General features: G+C 44.9%; 1 protein-coding gene across 6 annotated transcripts in view; it reads left to right on the top strand.

The window, feature by feature from the left end:
* The window catches only part of Dop1b (DOP1 leucine zipper like protein B), a 110,492-nt gene that overhangs the window by 66,588 nt on the left and 43,073 nt on the right, over window positions 1–831 (top strand). The window lies entirely within an intron of this gene.

The raw sequence follows: 831 nt of genomic DNA, 5'->3' as shown, positions 1-831 counted from the left end.
AAAAAAAAAAAAAAAGGTCAGCAGCCCCGCGGTGCCGCGGTCCTTAGCACTGCAGAGAAACCATCCACAGACTCACATGTCAGCTTTGCCTGTCTTCTGAGTCTCCTCGGATAGTGAGTTCCAGCAGGCTTGTCTGGGGGCTCTCAAAGTTGTGTCATGTTAGAGCTGCCTGCCGGGGAATCGGTGAGCTGCCACCCTGCCTGCTGGGCAATGATGTCTGTGAAGCACAGATACTTCTCCAAGGATGCTTTCCTTAAATCCTTCTCTTTGTCCCAATATAAAAGCAATGTGTGTTCATAAGAAAATTCAAAAATACTAGAAACAGTAAACCCTACCCAGATGTAGCTGCTCGTGCCTATAATCCCAGGATTTAAGGGTCGGGAACTGGGAAGCTGAGGCAAGGGAATTGATATGAGGTCCAAGAAATCCCCAGGCTACTTAGTGAGACTCTAGCTCAAAAAAAAAAAAAAAAAAAGAGAAAAAAAGCCATGGTACAGTTAAAATATCCTTATTCTACAGTTACTAATATTGACTAAGACTGTGGCTATTTTCATTTTTATCAAAGGCTGCAGTTTAAACACAGATGTACAGTATTCCTTGACTCCAAAACCAAATGTTACAGGGAGCCCACCAGAGATGACCACTCAGACACAGGGAGAGCCAGCTGGAAGCCTTTGTTCCAGTTGGCCAGGGCTACACTCAGGTAGTCAGGACCCAAGTGTAGCCTTGAGCGTTTAGACCAGGGGGCTTTTAAAGGCAAAAGCCACATCCTGGTATCTCTCTCTGCAGCTTCAGGGAAAGGTTTTCACCATTAAGCACTTTTTTTTTTTT

The sequence above is a fragment of the Microtus ochrogaster genome, chromosome 2, assembly GCF_000317375.1.
Source record: "Microtus ochrogaster isolate Prairie Vole_2 chromosome 2, MicOch1.0, whole genome shotgun sequence".
Lineage (NCBI taxonomy): Eukaryota > Metazoa > Chordata > Mammalia > Rodentia > Cricetidae > Microtus > Microtus ochrogaster.
This window is presented reverse-complemented; position numbering and strand designations above follow the sequence as displayed.